Raw genomic sequence first — 19,349 nt, 5'->3', positions numbered from 1 at the left:
CGTAAGAGCTAAGCAAGTACTGGCTCTCTTTGTTTTCATTACATGCTACGCACCAGACGACTTCTGCACGTAGTACTCTCAATTAAGACGCGTGTACGCAATTAGCTTTTTCTGCTGCGTATGTATATCGGCAACTTCGTCGATTTGCGGGGAGTAACGGAATTAACCCGAAGCGGCCACAAAAGCCATCGGCGCCTAATTCGCTTCACCATTAACGCGGGAAATGGTTCGGACAGCCGACCACAGGCTTAGCCCGTCCGCTCTTATTGTTCCCGAGTGACAAGGAGACTGATTCCTGCGACTATCAGCACGGCGGCCCCCGAACGAAGCGGCGCGGTCGGACAGTGCCCCGTTTTTACCTCCCGTAGCCCGACACGAAGCGCAAGTGTCCCAGTAATGACCGCAGCAGTCCCCCCGTGTCCATTACTGCGGTAAAAAAAAAAAAAGCCGCCGCAGTCTTATTTATGCCGCTCGCCAGTGTGGTAGGCGTCGCACGTACCCGTGTGTCCTGTGGTCTGCTATCAGGGGAAAAGGGGAGGGGATGCCTGGCGTTAGGGGAGGCGGCAGCGGAATTATGATTGGGTCGCGGCTGAGACCCTTACGCCGCGAAGCGCCAGATAACAAAACACAGCGCCCCGTAATGACGGACTCGATTAACTGCAGAGGCGGTTGGCAGGCCTGACGGCAGCGCGCGTGGGGACACTTGCGGGGGAAAAACCGCCGCTTCGCGCGTCCTGGTGGACAGCGAAAACTGTGCCTTAGCAACGAAAGAAAGAATCGTTGCTACGCAGCCAGTGGCTAACTTCTGTAAGCCTTCCCTGCCCCCCCCCCCCCTTCTACCACTCCTGACACACCATTTGTGTTTTGTTTTATCATCATCGGTACTTAGCCCTTTAACTCGTTTACTGAGATCAAGACGACTTTAAAATGAACTAAAAGTTACACATTTCAATATGTTTATTTTGCTATCATATAATCATATGATTCGAAATGTGGAAAAGGGAGGAAACAAAGACCAAAATCGATTTGCTTTCAACAGTAATGCGATTCCTATTTCAATGTTTTATTGATAATCAATGCAAAACCAAACAAACATATAATATACTCTTTAAAATTTACACTGCGTTGGTCTACTTGGCAAGCCGAGTGCGTCTGCACATAGTAGCCGAAAGCATCCTGTGTGTCTTATGGAACTGTTGCTCAACGGAGTCCAGTCTGAATTACCTCCGACCATATCTCGAGCACCTTCCCATTTTAGTGCTACCCAGTCCACTTCATACTTCTTCCTTTTCTATTGTGCTCTTCCTCCCCCCTTTTCTTTTTGTCCTTACTCATTTCTTTCGCCTGTCCATAACCTTCCCCCCTCCCCCCTCTCCTGGCTGCAATGCCATAGTTACCGCTTTTGTAGCACATAGATTTTTTTGTAAAAATTTAATTGCTATATTTTCCTTGTTCTCAACGCTGGAAATAATCTAAAGCTTGAACTTTGCCGGCTAACTCAATGAAACCCACAATATCATTTCTCAGAGAGAGATACTTAGTTTTGTACAGTATTCCGAGACGATTTTATTTATCATCAGGAATAGGTTCAGAAGAACGTTAGACTCTCGATGATTGGAAGTTCAAATGCATCTTGACACACTCACATCGAGTAAATATCTAGGCGCGATCTTGCAAAGCGATATGAAATGGAATGAGCATGTCAAGTTGGTAGATGGGACTTTGTCTTATGGCGAGAATTTTGAGAAAGTGTACGAGACGGCGTATAGAAGGCTAGTGCGGCCCATTCTTGAGTAATATTCGAGTATTTTGGACCCCCGCCAGATCGGATCGCAGGAAGATATCTACATCTACATCATACTCCGCAAGCCACCTAACGGTGCATGGCGGAGGGTACTTACGGTACCACTATCTGATCCCTCGAACCCTGTTCCACTCGCGAATAGTGCGAAGGAAGAATGATTGTCGGTAAGCCTCTAAAATGGCTCTGAGCACTATGGGACTTAAAATCTGAGGTCATCAGTCACCTAGAACTTAGAACTACTTAAACCTAACTAACCTAAGGACGTCACACACATCCATGACCGAGGCAGGATTCGAACCTGCGACCGTAGCAGTCGCGCGGTTCCGAACTGAAGTGCCTAGAACCGCTCGCCACAGCGGCCGGCTTCGGTAAGCATCTGTGGGAAGAATGATTAATGGTAACTCTCTCTGTATTGGCTTTAATTTCTCGAATTTTCTCCTCGTGGTCAATACGCGAGATGTATGTGGGGAGAAGTAATGTGTTGACCGACTCCTCCTGAAAATTCAGGTTCAATAGTAACTCTCTCCGTGATGCACATCCCCTCTCTAGGAACGTCTGCCAGTGGAGTTTGTTTAGCATCTCCGTTACGCTCTCTCGCCAGTTAAACGATCCCGTGACCAAACGCGCCACTCTTAGTTGGATCTTCTCTGTCTCCTCTATCAGTCCTGCCTGACAGGGATCCCAAATAGATGAACAATACTCAAGAATCGGGCGAACAAGCGTCTTATAAGCCACTTCTTTCGTGGATGAGTCACATTTCCTTAAGATTCTTCCGATGAATCTGAGTCTGGTGTCTGCTTTTCCCACTATCTGTTTTATATGGTCATTCCACTTAAAGTCGCTCTGGATAGTTATGCCTGGATATTTTACGGAAGACGCTGTCTCCAGCTGTTTGTCATCAATAGCGTAGCTGTACAGTAGTGGATTTCTTTTCCTATCTTTGCGAAATATGTTACTTTTATTTATGTCCAGGGTCAATTGCCAGAACCTGCCTGAATACTCTGCAGGTCATTCTGCAAATTCTTACTATCTTCTGACGTTGCTACTTTGGTATAGTCAAATGCATCACCTGTGAATAGCCTTAAAGAGCATCCGACGCTTTCAATTAGATCATTTATATATATTGTAAACAGCAACGTCCTATCACACTTCCCTGTGGTACTCCCGATATTACCTTTACATCTGTCGATTGTGTTCCGTTAAGAACGACCTGTTGAGTTCTGTCTGCAAAAAAGTCGTGAATCCAATCGCAGGTCAGCTCCGATATGACGTAAGCTCGTATTTTTTTCGTTAAAGTCAACAGAGGAAAGTCCACTGGACCTGACGGGATACCAAATGGTTCAAATAGCTCTGAGCACTATGGGACTTAACAGCTGTGGTCATCAGTCCCCTAGAACTTAGAACTACTTAAACCTAACTAACCTAAGGACATCACACACATCCATGCCCGAGGCAGGATTCGAACCTGCGACCGTAGCAGTCACGCAGGTCCGGACTGCGCGCCTAGAACCGCGAGACCACCGCGGCCGGCACGGGATACCAATTCGATTCTACACAGAGTACGCGAAAGAACGTGCCCCCCTTCTAACAGCCGTGTACCGCAAGTCTCTAGAGGAACGGGAGGTTCCAAATGATTGGAAAAGAGCATAGGTAGTCCCAGTCTTCAAGAAGAGTCGTCGAGCAGATGCGCAAAACTATAGACTCATATCTCTGACGTTGATCTGCTGTAGAATTTTAGAACATGTTTTTTGCTCGCGTATCATGTCGTTTCTGGAAATATAGAATCTACTCTGTAGGAATCAACATGGATTCCGGAAACAGCGATCGTGTGAGACCCAACTCGCTTTATTTGTTCATGAGACCCAGGTAGATGCCATTTTCCTTGACTTCCGGAAGGCGTTCGGTACAGTTCCGCACTGTCGCCTGATAAACAAAGTAAGAGCCTACGGAATATCAGACCAGCTGTGTGGCTGGATTGAAGAGTTTTTAGCAAACAGAACACAGCATGTTGTTCTCAATGGAGAGACGTCTACAGACGTTAAAGTAACCTCTGGCGTGTTATGGGACCATTGCTTTTCACAATATATATAAATGACCTAGTAGATAGTGTCGGAAGTTCACTGCAACTTTTCGCGTATGATGCTGTAGTATATAGAGAAGTTGCAGCATTAGAAAATTGTAGCGAAATGCAGGAAGATTTGCAGCGGATAGGCACTTGGTGCAGGGAGTGGCAACTGACCCTTAACATAGACAAATGTAGTGTAATGCGAATATATAGAAAGAAGGATCCTTTATTGTATGATTATATGATAGCGGAACAAACACTGGTAGCAGTTACTTCTGTAAAATATCTGGGAGTGTGCGTGCGGAACGATTTGAAGTGGAATGATCATATAAAATTATTTGTTGGTAAGGCGGGTACCAGGTTGAGATTCATTGGGAGAGTCCTTAGGAAATGTAGTCCATCAACAAATGAGGTGGCTTACAGAACAGTCGTTCGACCTATACTTGAGTATTGCTCATCAGTGTGGGATCCGTACCACGTCGGGTTGACGGAGGAGATAGAGAAGATCCAAAGAAGAGCAGCGCGTTTCGTCACAGGGTTATTTGGTAAGCGTGATACCGTTACGGAGATGTTTAGCAAACTCAAGTGGCAGACTCTGCAAGAGAGGCGTTCTGCATCGCGGTGTAGCTTGCTGTCCAGGTTTCGAGCTGGTGCGTTTCTGGATGAGGTATCGAATATATTGCTTCCCCCTACTTATACCTCCCGTGGAGGTTACGGATGTAAAATTAGAGAGATTCGAGCGCGCACGGAGGCTTTCCGGCAGTCGTTCTTCCCGCGAACCATACGCGACTGGAACAGGAAAGGGAGGTAATGACAGTGGCACGTAAAGTGCCCTCTACCACACACCGTTGGGTGACTTGCGGAGAATAAATGTAGATGCAGATATAGAATGGCCGGCCGGAGTGACCATGCGGTTCTAGGCGCTACATTTTGAACCGCGTGACCGCTACGGTCGCAGGTTCGAATCCTGCCTCGGGCATGGATGTGTGTGATGTCCTTAGGTTGGTTAGGTTTAAGTAGCTCTAAGTTCTAGTGGACGAGAGACGTCAGAAGTCCCATAGTGCTCAGAGCCATTTGAACCACTTTTTACTCAAGCAGCTCATCCTAGTGATGCACTGGCGTCATAAACGAGTGTGAATCCGCTTTGCTACTGCTTTCTCGCACGGAAGCTGACTGTACGCCAGGGGGTGTGGGTGAAGCGCGGCTGCCGCTGCCCAGGGGGGGATGCCGGCGGTATCAGTGTGCTTGTAATTGCTCATGAAACCGGCTCCAGCTGTGCGTGTCCGCGCGTGCGCGCCGCGGCCCGATGGCGGGGTGCGTGCGCTGGCGCGCCAGTCAGGGATAATGCGCGCCACCTGCGGCGCCCCGCTGGCGCCAGTGCCGGGGGCGGATCATTAGCGGCCCTGCCCCCGGGGGCGGCCAGCCAAATTCCCCAGCAACGCGCAACACAACTAGCCGGCCGTTCTCCGACGTCACACCGTACCTCCACACTGCGGTCCTACTTAATCTCTCCGTCTCTCTCGCTACACTAAGACGCCGGGATACAGATGAATCGCTTGTCGCGAACGGCTATCCGTGCACGCTTCCACGACCGATCCCAACCTATAGTCTGTCTGTAAACTCGAGAGCGAGCAGCGCTTCCGGTGGGGGAAGTGGCCTTTCCCGGAAGAACTCTGCCACTGGCCTATAGGGCCACCCAAAATCAGTTGCCCGTCACCTGTCTACATCTACATCCATACTCCGCAAGCCACCTGACGGTGTGTGGCGGAGGGTACCCTGAGTACCTCTATCGGTTCTCCCTTCTATTCCAGTCTCGTATTGTTCGTGCAAAGAAGGATTGTCGGTATGCTTCTGTGTGGGATCTAATCTCTCTGATTTTATCCTCATGGTCTCTTCGCGAGATATACGTAGGAGGGAGCAATATACTGCTTGCCTCTTCGGTGAAGGTAGTTCTCGAAACTTTAACAAAAGCCCGTACCGAGCTACTGAGCGTCTCTCCTGCAGTGTCTTCCACTGGAGTTTATCTACCATCTCCGTAACGCTTTCGCGATTACTAAATGATCATGTAACGAAGCGCGCTGCTCTCCGTTGGATCTTCTCTATGTCTTGTATCAACCCTATCTGGTACGGATCCCACACTGCTGAGCAGTATTCAAGCAGTGGGCGAACAAGCGTACTGTAGCCTACTTCCTTTGTTTTCGGATCGCATTTCCTTAGGATTTTTCCAATGAATCTCAGTCTGGCATCTGCTTTACCGACGATTAACTTCATATGATCATTCCATTTTAAATCACTCCTAATGCGTACTCCCAGATAATTTATGGAATTAACTGCTTCCTGTTGCTGACCTGCTATTTTGTAGCTAAATGATAAGGGATCTATCTTTCTATGTATTCGCAGCCCATTACACTTGTCTACATTGAGATTCAATTGCCATTCCCTGAACCATGCATCAATTCGCTGCTGATCCTCCTGCATTTCAGTACAATTTTCCATTGTTAAAACCTCTCGATATACCACAGCATCATCCGCAAAAAGCCTCAGTGAACTTCCGATGTCATCCACAAGGTCATTTACGTATATTGTGAACAGCAACGGTCCCACGACACTCCCCTGCGGCACACCTGAAATCACTCTTACTTCGGAAGACTTCTCTCCATTGAGAATGACATGCTGCGTTCTGTTATCTAGCAACTCTTCAATTCAATCACACAATTGGTCTGATAGTCCATATGCTCTTACTTTGTTCATTAAACATCTGTGGGGAACTGTATCGAACGCTTTGCGGAAGTCAAGAAACACGGCATCTAGCTGGGAACCCGTGTCTATTGCCCTCTGAGTCTCGTGGACGAATAGCGGTGTAGTTCGGCGTGCAGTGATATACGTCGTTTCTGTTCGTGGGATCTTAGTTGCCAGTGTCAGTCAGCTGACTTTGTGTACTCACTGATATAATTAAGTATACGGAAGTGATGGATAATCTCCTAGCATTGCAAGACAATGTGCAGAATACGAAGAAGAGGAGGTATTTGCGGAGTAACGTGCGTTCGATCGTCTCTAACGTTATTACAGCGGGTGTTAAGGAGGCGACACAAAAAGAACTGTTAGCTAATATTACCAGTCCCAATCAAAGGACTGCAGTTTATGCAAACGTTAGCCTCGCCACAATAGGATGCATAAGGAAGGAACGCGAAAACAAGGCGCATGGCTTACTGGAATCACCGCGAAGGAAAACTAACAATTTAGGAAAGAAACCCATCGTTATAGACAGTTTCACAAAATCGGTCATTCGACAAACGATGGAGGACTGTTACATAACCAAAAAATAGTGCCCACACTACGGAAATTATTTCCTTGGCAGAAAGATGTTTTACATAAGACATTGCGTGAAATGGGATTTACCTGGAAATACTTTTCAGACAGTGCGAATCGAACTAGTGCGAATCGAACTAATACAACACACGAAATTATAAATTTCTGGTTACTTTTTAAACACTCTTCGTGTTGCAAGAATTGTTAAGTTTCAATGCAGCCCTTCTAAGAAAAGTTCTACCTTCAAGTAGAAACACAAAGTAAGAACAATTCTTAAATTCTACAGATTGATTGCACTATATCTGGTTCGTCTTACGAATAGAGGAACATACATTCACGTGAATAAGCATTCGGTTTTATGTTTGTAGTAGAATCCTGCCTTCCGTTCTTATGTTAATATTATCTACTCTATAACGTTGTGTTTCGAAAGAAGCTATCGTCTTTTGTTTTCCTTATACTCTTAACGCATTTGTCTAAAAATAAACGCAGCCGGGACGTATCTGCACACGGGCTCGCCACAGATTTAAAGCGCGCGCCGCGGCAGGGACGGTACTGCGTTGTGAAACAGCCTGCAGAAGCGCCCTGTGACGTAGCAGGGTTGGCAGAGTGGGGACTCGCTCGCTCTTCAGTTTACCGACAGACTATACAAACGCCACAATGTCTGCACCCCCCACTGGTCGCAGATTAACTGAATTCCCGCAACAGGGTTGCTGAGAGAAACTTGTTCAACGTTAGTATTATCGTCGTTTTTGTCCGTGTCGGCTGTAATATTATTACACTGTATGTCTGGAGGAACAGATATTATAGTATTAAATACATAATTATTTGCAGCACCTTTTTCATAAAGAAATTGTCTTTTCTGGTACAAGCGTTATTTTTTGGAACCTGGTGCGGCGGCGCGGTTCTTTCCGTCCCTTTACGCCGAACCTGCACCTACCTGTGAACGTTGTCTCAGCAGATCATCAGTAGGAAAGCCGAGTGAAACCTACTGTACTTCGACGTGAACCAGGCTACAATTTAAGTCACTAATCTACGTCTCAGGTGAATGTTTTCACTCAAATGAAAGGTTGGTCACAATGCGGGTTGTGGGGGGAGTAGCGACGCCATCTGTGCGTTCACGCACTCAACAGGTCAGTCGGCATCAAGCCGTGGTCGAGTGAACGTCGTACCTGCGCTAGTTTAGTTTTTGTGGCAGTTTGAAATGTGTGCTGCAATAGAAAACCCCGCCAAATGTGAAGTGCTTGCTGTCATAAGGTTTTTTACAGCCAAAGGATATTCTGCAGCAGCTATTCATCGTGAGCTTTGTGCCGTGTACGGACCAAGAGTTATGAGTGAAGGAGTTGTCCGTGAATGGGTACGTTTATTTAAAAGTGGACGAGAAAACGTTCATGATGAAGAGAGGAGTGGTAGACCATCATTGGTGACTGACGAACTCGTTCAAACAGTTGATGCAAAAGTTCGTGAAAATCGACGTTTCTCAATGTCGGAGTTGTCTACTGGTTTTCCACAGATTTCTAAGACTCTCTTGTACGAGATAGTGACAGCAAGATTGGGTTAGCGTAAGTTCTGTGCACGATGGGTGCCCAAAATTCTTACCGACCACCACAAAACTCAAAGAATGGCCTCTGCATTAGACTTTCTGTCACGTTATGAGGACGAAGGAGAACCATTGTTAAACAGAATCGTGACCGGTGACGAAACCTGGATTAAGTACGTGAACCCTGAGACAAAAGAACAATCAAAGATGTGGGCACATTCAAATTCGCCTACCAAACCAAGAAAAGCCTCGCAAGATTTTTCTGCCAGAAAACTGATCGCAACGGTGTTTTGGGATGCCAAAGGGGTGTTGTTGGTTGAATTCATGGAACGTGGTACGACCATTAATCAAGACGTGTACTGTGAAACAATAAAAAAGTTACGACGGGCTATACAGAACAAACGCCGTGGTATGCTGACTTCCGGTATCGTTTTTTTTGCACGATAACGCCCGTCCTCACTCTGCTCGCAGAACAACGGCCCTTCTTGAGTCCTTCAAGTGGGACGTTATCAACCATCCACCTTACAGCCCAGACCTGGCGCCAAGTGATTATCACCTCTTCACGCATTTGAAGAAATGGCTCGGGTCATAGCGGTTTGATGACGACGAAGAGCTCAAAGATGCGGTCACAGGCTGGCTCCAGGCACAAGCGGGTGATTTTTATGCAGAAGGAATTTCAAAGCTTGTGAAGAGATACGATAAGTGCCTCAATCGCTATGGAGACTATGTAGAAAAATAGTGCAACGATGTAGTTGTAAGATGTATATATTAAAATATTTTTATTTAACTTGGTGTATTTTTTTAAATCAACCGGAGGTTACTTTCTGAACGGCCCTCGTATATTCTGAAACTTGGGTGAACAAGTATCACTGCAAAGCCCGTGCTAGTCTTAACACAGTCACTCATAATTCCTTTCATTCACGTTAGCAAGTTTATGGTGTTGCTACAAAAATACTGATTGTTTTTGATCGATAATGCTCGCCAAATATTAAGTCTGTCGGTACCAAATGCAATCACAGTTTTTAGCCACCGACCTGCTCAATACGCCACACGGAATATATGTCTTTTTTCGTCACAAAATTCACTTAAAATTTCCGAAATTTCTACACGCCCATCGGGATAATTATGCCGTCACTTTACCACACTTTTGATGTATGAAACACTGCTAGATCCGGCAACTTATCGTTTCCATCGGAACTACTACTACACACGCCCGTACTGTTTCATAGCTAGGCTCCCACTTAACTGCCTCCAAAGCAGGATCGGTATATGGCGCTAGGCCTCACTGGCAGCTAATCACTCCCAGATCCTCAGTAGCTATGACGGTTGGCACACAAACAACCGATTTTCTGTTGTATCGGTTCCTTCCCAGGTCAGTTCTACGTAACTGTTAAAATCGCTCAAAATAACCGGTTTCTGAAACAACCGATTTTCAGCTTTTTAATCCTGCTAATTCCTGCAACCCCCCCATGAACGATGGACCTTGCCGTTGGTGGGGAGGCTTGCGTGCCTCAGCGATACAGATAGCCGTACCGTAGGTGCAACCACAACGGAGGGGTATCTGTTGAGAGGCCAGACAAACGTGTGGTTCCTGAAGAGGGGCAGCAGCCTTTTCAGTAGTTGCAAGGGCAACAGTCTGGATGATTGACTGATCTGGCCTTGTAACAATAACCAAAACGGCCTTGCTGTGCTGGTACTGCGAACGGCTGAAAGCAAGGGGAAACTACAGCCGTAATTTTTCCCGAGGGCATGCAGCTTTACTGTATGATTACATGATGATGGCGTCCTCTTGGGTAAAATATTCCGGAGGTAAAATAGTCCCCCATTCGGATCTCCGGGCGGGGACTACTCAAGAGGATGTCGTTATCAGGAGAAAGAAAACTGGTGTTCTACGGATCGGAGCGTGGAATGTCAGATCCCTTAATCGGGCAGGTAGGTTAGAAAATTTAAAAAGGGAAATGGATAGGTTGAAGTTAGATATAGTGGGAATTAGTGAAGTTCGGTGGCAGGAGGAACAAGACTTCTGGTCAGGTGACTACAGGGTTATAAACACAAAATCAAATAGGGGGAATGCAGGAGTAGGTTTAATAATGAATAGGAAAATAGGAATGCGGGTAAGCTACTACAAACAGCATAGTGAACGCATTATTGTGGCCAAGATAGATACGAAGCCCACACCTACTACAGTAGTACAAGTTTATATGCCAACTAGCTCTGCAGATGACGAAGAAATTGAAGAAATGTATGATGAAATAAAAGAAATTATTCAGATTGTGAAGGGAGACGAAAATTTAATAGTCATGGGTGACTGGAATTCGAGTGTAGGAAAAGGGAGAGAAGGAAACATAGTAGGTGAATATGGATTGGGGGACAGAAATGAAAGAGGAAGCCGCCTGGTAGAATTTTGCACAGAGCACAACATAATCATAACTAACACTTGGTTTAAGAATCATGAAAGAAGGTTGTATACATGGAAGAACCCTGGAGATACTAAAAGGTATCAGATAGATTATATAATGGTAAGACAGAGATTTAGGAACCAGGTTTTAAATTGTAAGACATTTCCAGGGGCAGATGTGGACTCTGACCACAATCTATTGGTTATGACCTGTAGATTAAAACTGAAGAAACTGCAAAAAGGTGGGAATTTAAGGAGATGGGACCTGGATAAAGTAAAAGAACCAGAGGTTGTACAGAGATTCAGGGAGAGCATAAGGGAGCAATCGACAGGAATGGGGGAAATAAATACAGTAGAAGAAGAAGAATGGGTAGCTTTGAGGGATGAAGTAGTGAAGGCAGCAGAGGATCAAGTAGGTAAAAAGACGAGGGCTAGTAGAAATCCTTGGGTAACAGAAGAAATATTGAATTTAATTGATGAAAGGAGAAAATATAAAAATGCAGTAAGTGAAACAGGCAAAAAGGAATACAAACGTCTCAAAAATGAGATCGACAGGAAGTGCAAAATGGCTAAGCAGGGATGGCTAGAGGACAAATGTAAGGATGTAGAGGCCTATATCACTAGGGGTAAGATAGATACCGCCTACAGGAAAATTAAAGAGACCTTTGGAGATAAGAGAATGACTTGTATGAATATCAAGAGCTCAGATGGAAACCCAGTTCTAAGCAAAGAAGGGAAAGCAGAAAGGTGGAAGGAGTATATAGAGGGTCTATACAAGGGCGATGTACTTGAGGACAATATTATGGAAATGGAAGAGGATGTAGATGAAGATGAAATGGGAGATATGATACTGCGTGAAGAGTTTGACAGAGCACTGAAAGACCTGAGTCGAAACAAGGCCCCCGGAGTAGACAATATTCCATTGGAACTACTGACGGCCGTGGGAGAGCCAGTCCTGACAAAACTCTACCATCTGGTGAGCAAGATGTATGAAACAGGCGAAATACCCTCAGACTTCAAGAAGAATATAATAATTCCAATCCCAAAGAAAGCAGGTGTTGACAGATGTGAAAATTACCGAACTATCAGCTTAATAAGTCACAGCTGCAAAATACTAACACGAATTCTTTACAGACGAATGGAAAAACTAGTAGAAGCCAACCTCGGGGAAGATCAGTTTGGATTCCGTAGAAACACTGGAACACGTGAGGCAATACTGACCTTACGACTTATCTTAGAAGAAAGATTAAGGAAAGGCAAACCTACGTTTCTAGCATTTGTAGACTTAGAGAAAGCTTTTGACAATGTTGACTGGAATACTCTCTTTCAAATTCTAAAGGTGGCAGGGGTAAAATACAGGGAGCGAAAGGCTATTTACAATTTGTACAGAAACCAGATGGCAGTTATAAGAGTCGAGGGACATGACAGGGAAGCAGTGGTTGGGAAGGGAGTAAGACAGGGTTGTAGCCTCTCCCCGATGTTGTTCAATCTGTATATTGAGCAAGCAGTAAAGGAAACAAAAGAAAAATTCGGAGTAGGTATTAAAATTCATGGAGAAGAAATAAAAACTTTGAGGTTCGCCGATGACATTGTAATTCTGTCAGAGACAGCAAAGGACTTGGAAGAGCAGTTGAATGGAATGGACAGTGTCTTGAAAGGAGGATATAAGATGAACATCAACAAAAGCAAAACAAGGATAATGGAATGTAGTCTAATTAAGTCGGGTGATGCTGAGGGAATTAGATTGGGAAATGAGGCACTTAAAGTGGTAAAGGAGTTTTGCTATTTGGGGAGCAAAATAACTGATGATGGACGAAGTAGAGAGGATATAAAATGTAGACTGGCAATGGCAAGGAAAGCGTTTCTGAAGAAGAGAAATTTGTTAACATCGAGTATAGATTTAAGTGTCAGGAAGTATTTGTATGGAGTGTAGCCATGTATGGAAGTGAAACATGGACGATAAATAGTTTGGACAAGAAGAGAATAGAAGCTTTCGAAATGTGGTGCTACAGAAGAATGCTGAAGATTAGATGGGTAGATCACATAACTAATGAGGAAATATTGAATAGGATTGGGGAGAAGAGAAGTTTGTGGCACAACTTGACCAGAAGAAGGGATCGGTTGGTAGGACATGTTCTGAGGCATCAAGGGATCACCAATTTAGTATTGGAGGGCAGCGTGGAGGGTAAAAATCGTAGAGGGAGACCACGAGATGAATACACTAAGCAGATTCAGAAGGATGTAGGTTGCAGTAGGTACTGGGAGATGAAAAAGCTTGCACAGGATAGAGTAGCATGGAGAGCTGCATCAAACCAGTCTCAGGACAGAAGACCACAACAACAACAACAACAATTCCTGCAATAAACGCAGGAATCGAACAAAGCCTGAAAAATTTTGACACTGTCTTAGTCCGTCCACTGTCCGCTGCTTTCCTCGAAAAATGATAAATGGTTGAATACCAAATACCACAAGACGTCAGCAGTATTCTCCTACTGACTCTAATTTTTTGAAACTCTGCTCAAAAATCATGTTGTATTCGGGGATCATACAACTCTTTGGGTATTACAAATAGTCAGTGCTAGAGGGTGAAAACTGAGGCTGGAGAACTCTGGTTTTCGTGTTAATCTGTCCGTTTTCGAGGACTCCACGCAGATAAAGCATATTACGCAGATACAAGAGGCACATCAGCTACTTTCTGTTTTTCTTGTGTACTATGAATGAATTGTTAACTTTCCAAGTTACCCTATTACCGTAATTTCCTTCCTCTTTTACTATATTATGGAAATGGCAGACAAATCTTTAATCTTTCAAAGCAAATGAAATATTGTACTTCATTGTTACGTCAGTTGGTAAAAATAATTACAGACTAGTGTTGGTGCCATTCTGTATGTAATACAACAGATGGCCAGCGACGACTGCGAGAACTCCCTTACAGACCAGGTCTTGCACACTGCATGTACACGTCAACAAAGACATTGTTGTCTCAGCAATGCTGTACCAATTCTTATGCCATGTGTTTGTTGCTCGTTACTGTCGGCATTATTATTAAAATAGCTCCGATGGCTTTTCCCATTTTTTTATAATAACGCAATATTTCAAATTCAATGTTAATTTTATGAACAAATATCATTCGTTTTTTAAAAAGGGTTATTTAAAAACGAAAAATTTTATACCTGCTATTACGGGTAATTGATATTTTCGTTTTTTACTCGATTATCAAAAAAACAGAAAACACATGTTACAACTGAGGCAAACAAATACCGAAAAAACTGTTATTCAGAACTAAAATTCTGGTTTTAACCGGTTTATCCCATCCTTATCCCTCGATACCTTCAGCATTTAACTTCAGTTTATATTGCTATACGCTGAATAAATAAAGAGATAAATGTCTGTGGGGCCATTACTCGCCTGTGATCTCGTCGCTCTCCAATTTCTCCTTAAGTAGCGCTCAAGACCAGTGATCGCCAAACGTTATTAGTTAAAAGCTAATGTTGACATCGTAGGGAAAAGTGGCCGCTCAAAGAGAAATTCAGTTTTCATCACACCATGGTTATTGATACATGGTTACCACCAAATGCCGAATGAAACACACCGAAGACGGTTTTCAGTAATATAACTTAATTAATTAAAAAAAGATACAATGTACAATGGTGGATGATAGCTTTGTCTATAAAAAGGTTTAGAAGTTAGTTTTCTCTGTTGTATTTCACTTGGTTTTTTGAAGTAACTAATTCTTAATGGAGTGAAGACCTCGTTTACTTTTCCCGATCGGTCAGCATGTCGGCTTTAGTGATCTAGAGAAGAGAGTACCAAACTGAAATGAATACTACATTTGCCGGCCGGTGTGACCGAGCGGTTCTAGGCTCTTCAGTCTGGAACTACGCGATCGCTACGGTCGCAGGTTCGAAGCCTGCCTCGGGCATGGATGTGTGTGATGTCCTTAGGTTAGTTAGGTTTAAGTAGTTCTAGGGGACTGATGACCTCAGATGTTAAGGCCCATAGTGCTTAGAGCCATTTGAACCATTTTTTGAACTACAAGAAAGACGTTGTTTGAACACTGATATTGTAAAAAATTATTGCTCTCCGAAGTTTTTACTACGAAATAATGGAACAAACTTCATCCGTCAGTCTCACTGACAACAATCGCGATGGGTATTGAAACTAGTCTGATCACTTCTCGGGTGGCAGCGGCGCTGTTAAGAGCAAAAAATATGCCATGGCCACTTTTCCAGCACTGGCCACTTTAGTACACCTTCCTTACGGTCTTAATATTAGCTGGCAACCTACGGAAATTAGTATATAATGTTAATTCACAACACTAATCGCAATACGAGACACGATGACAAATGTTCACTAAATGTTACGAACGTCACTTGTTTTTACTCATTGCATTGTATTACAACAGACTTTTTTCATATTAGTTGCTACATGTGTAACTTTTGAAGATGACCGTCTCTACAACGCGCAATCACGAATCATGTTACTTCCGCTTGACACTTATACCATAGCAGCTGACTAGTGCTAGTTGCGTACGGTCCTGAGCTGTAATCATTGGAAGACAAACAATTCAATATTTCCCCTCACACTTCTGGTAACTTCGCAGTGGCCACGCCACATACCACTCAACCCCGCCATAAACGGCAAACTTTACTTAGCTCACTGTCGAATTCACAAATGCCTATTATAATTGAGAACATCTTTAAGTATTACTGCCTCTGTAACGATCTTTGATTGTTACTGGGGAAGATAAATACAGTCCTAAGAAGTTCTTAACATTAGTTGATAGTTTTGTACTGTGCTGTTAGTATCTAGCACATGTTACACTAAAGAACCAAAGAAACTGGTACACCTATCTGATATCGTGTAGGGCACCCGCAAGCTCACGAAAGTGCCGCAACACGACGTGGCATGGACTCGACTAATGTGTGAAGTAGTGCTGGAGGGAATTGACATAATGAATCTTGCAGGGCTGTCCATAAATCCGTATAAGTGCTTCTGAAAAGCACGTTGCAAGGCATCCCGGATATGCTCAATAATGTTTATGTCTGGGTAGTTTGGTAGTCGACGGAAATGTTTAAACTCAAAAGAGTGCTCCTAAAGCCACTCTGCAGCAATTCTGGACATGTGGAGTGTCGCACCGTCCTGCTGGAATTACGTAAGTCCTTCCGAATGCACAATGGACGTGAATGGATGCAGGTGATCAGACAGGATGCTTACGTACGTCTCACCTGTCAGAGTCGTATCTAGACGTATCAGGAGTCCCACATTACTCCAAGTGCACACGCCCCACACCATTACGGAGCCTCCAACAGCTTGAACAGTCCCCTGCTGACATGGAGGGTCCATGGATTCATGAGGCTGTCTCCACACCCGTACACGTCCATCTGCTCGGTACACTTTGAAACGAGACTCGTGCGACTAGTCAACATGCTTCCAGCCATCAACAGTCCAATGTCGGTGTTGATGGAACCAGACGAGGTATAAAGCTTTGTGTCGTGCAGTCATGGGCCTTCGCCTCCGAAAGCCCATATCGATGATGTTTCGTTGAATGATACCGCACGCTGACACTTGTTGATGGGCCAGCCCTGAAATCTGCAACAATTTGCGGAAGAGTTGCACTTATGTCTCAAACAATTCTCTTCAGCCATCGTTGGTCCCGTACTTGCAGGGTCTTTTCCCTGCCGCAGCGATGTCGGAGATTTGATGTTTTACCGGCTTTCTGATATTCACGGTACACTCGTGAAATGGTCGTACGGAAAAATCCTCAGTTCATCGTTATCTCGGAGATGCTGCGTCCCATCGCTCCTTCCCCGACTGTAATAGCACTTTCAGACATTTAAATCTTGATAACCTGCCATTGCAGCAGCAGTAACCGAGCTAAGAACTGCGCCGTACACTTGTTGTCTTATACAGGCGTTTGCCGACCGAAGAGCCGTATTTGAATAGGCGAGCGGCCCGCGGGCGGCAGTTTGAAGACCGCTACTGTCCTGCCTCCGTCTACACAGTCACTGCACGGCTATCTGGAGTCACAGACGGCCAGGTTTGCGCCGGTGGGTGTGTTTGTTTGTCACCGGATGCTGGCGGCGTGTGACGTACGGAGCGAGGTGAGCAGCGGGAAGGCTGGCAGCAAGGCGCGTGTAAAAATAGTTCCCCACGCAGCGGCACACGCCCAGGACACGACAGCACGGCACAGCACGGGACGGGCCGCCCACGAGCCGCCGAACAATGCAGCCCGAAGAAAAAGGCGCGCGGCGTGGGCTGACGGCGTCGTGCTCTGCCGCACCAAGGTGTACACAACGTATCAACTTGCCTCGTAATTACGTACTGCTCTCTATGAGGTCACCTACTTGCAGCGGGCGTGCCTCGGTAGCTGCGAGGTGAGCGCGGCGGATTGCTACACGAAAGGACTCGGGTTCGAGTCCCGGCCCGGTCTGGGATTTTCTCCGCTCGGGGACTGGATGTTGTGTTGTCCTAATCCACATTACTATTGAGATGGCTGAATCGGATGGCCGTAAAGCCAATTAAACAAAAATGCTTACTAAGGGACTGCTCCCACTCGTCCACATTCACGGTATACCAGCTGATATACTTGCCTTTGGATGGATATTTATTTTGCAAATTTTATAATAGAAACAGAAACAAAAAATTAACTGTTTGTTGATTAATATAGAAAAAAAATTCTCTTGTATGTATTCGTGCAAACACCTTTGTAATTATGAAACAGTCGTACAGAGATATACACAATGTGCAAATGCGTAAGTACAGCATCCTGGACAGTTTCTGCATGCTGGATGCAGCTGCTTCGCGTATCTACAAAGCTTTTTTTGCAAACGTCTCTGTGGCAACGCCTCTTCATACCTCTATAGATGGCTAATGTTTTCGACTTAAGCCGTTTGGTCCTCGCAGTTGAAAGTTGTGAAAAGCGCTGCCCGGTTTCGGGGATTTCCTTAAAGTTGACTCGAATGTAGGAATGTCTTAGTAGTAAAAAATAAATGTACGCACATCAAAAAAAGATTTGCATCACCTCGGTTCCGAGAGTTCCTGAACCTGTACAGAAAATAGCAGTACAGATCACCCAAACATCATTTCCGCCATTTTTGTTGCTCATGAAAACCACACATTGCATGTTGTACCAACATACAGCGAGACCTTCAGAGGTGGTGGGCCAGATTGTTGTACACACAGGTATCTGTGATACCCAGTAGCACGCCCTCTTGCAGTGATGTATGCCTGGATTCGTCGTGGCATACTGTCCACAAGTTCATCAAGGCACTGTTGGTCCATATTGTCCCATTCCTCAACGGCGATGATCCCTCAGAGTGGTTGGTGGTTCATGTCGTCCATAAACAGCCCTTTTCAATCTATCGCAGGCATGGTCGATAGGGTTCATGTCTGGAGAACATGCTGGCCACTCTAGTCGAGCGAAGTCGTTATCCTGATCCTGAAGAAAGTCATTCACAAGAGGTGCACGATGGGGGGGGGGGGGGGGCGTCGAATTGTCGTCCATAAAGACGAATGCCCTGCCGATATGATTGCGCTTTTAGTCGGAGGATGGCATTCACGTATCGTACAGCCCTTGCGGCGCCATCCATGACCACCAGCGGCGTACGCCGGCCCCATATAATGCCACCCCAAAACAGCGGGGAACCTCCACCTTCCTGCATTCGCTGGACAGTGTGTCTAAGGCGTTCAGCCTGACCCGGTTACCTCCGAACACGTCTCCTATGATTGTCTGGTTGAAGGCATATGCGACACTCATCGGTGAAGAGAACGTGATGCCAATCCTGACCAGTCCGTTCGGCATGTTGTTCGGCCCATCTGTACCGCGCTATATGGTGTCGTGGTTGCAAAGATGGACCTCGCCATGTACGACGGAAGTGAAGTTGTGCATCATGCAGCCTACTGCGCACAGTTTGAGTCGTAACACGACGCCTTGTGGCTGCACGAAAACCATTATTCAACATGGTGGCGCTGCTGTCAGTGTTCCTCCGAGCCATAATCCGTAGGTAGTGGTCACCCACTGCCTTAGTAGCCTTTGGGTGGCCTGAGCGAGACATGTCATCGACACATCCTGTCTCTCTGTGTCTCCTCCATGTCCGAACAACATCGCTTTGGTTCACTCCGAGACGCCTGGAGACTTCCCTTGTTGAGAGCCCTTCCTGGCACAAAGTAACAATGCGGACGCGATCGAACCGCGGTATTGACCGTCTAGGCATGGTTGAACTACAGACAACAC

Source organism: Schistocerca serialis, chromosome 9, assembly GCF_023864345.2.
Source record: "Schistocerca serialis cubense isolate TAMUIC-IGC-003099 chromosome 9, iqSchSeri2.2, whole genome shotgun sequence".
NCBI lineage: Eukaryota > Metazoa > Arthropoda > Insecta > Orthoptera > Acrididae > Schistocerca > Schistocerca serialis.
Note: the sequence above shows the minus strand (reverse complement) of the source record.